Source organism: Vulpes vulpes, chromosome 8, assembly GCF_048418805.1.
Source record: "Vulpes vulpes isolate BD-2025 chromosome 8, VulVul3, whole genome shotgun sequence".
NCBI lineage: Eukaryota > Metazoa > Chordata > Mammalia > Carnivora > Canidae > Vulpes > Vulpes vulpes.
The window spans coordinates 10,101,271-10,101,761 of NC_132787.1; positions in this window are offsets into that span (position 1 = coordinate 10,101,271).

Genomic DNA, 491 nt, shown 5'->3' on the forward strand with positions numbered 1-491 from the left:
ACCCAGGCCCCGCCCACACAGCACCACCCAGTCACCTGGCCCCGCCCACACGGCGACGCCCCGCCCACACAGCGCCATCCCGTCACGGGCCCCGCCCATATAACAAATCTCCCGCCCCAGGCCCCGCCCACACAGCACCACCCAGTCACCTGGCCCCGCCCACACCGCGACGCCCCGCCCATACAACGCCATCCCGTCGCGGGCCCCGCCCACACCACAAATCCAGGCCCCGCCCACCTCCTCCCCGCCCTTTTGCGCCTCCAAGCGCCTCCGCCGCGTGAGAAATTCCAGGTCCCGCGTCTCTTTCTAAAATGGGAGCCTGTCCCGGTGCATGGAGCCTGCTTCTCCCTCTGCCTGTGTCTCTGCCTCTCTCTCTCTCTCTCTCTCTCTCTCTGTGACTATCATAAATAAATAAAAAAAATAAATGGGAGCCTGCCCCTTTAAGTACGCCGCGCGGCGGCTGAAGTAGGCTAGGACTTCCGGACATGCGC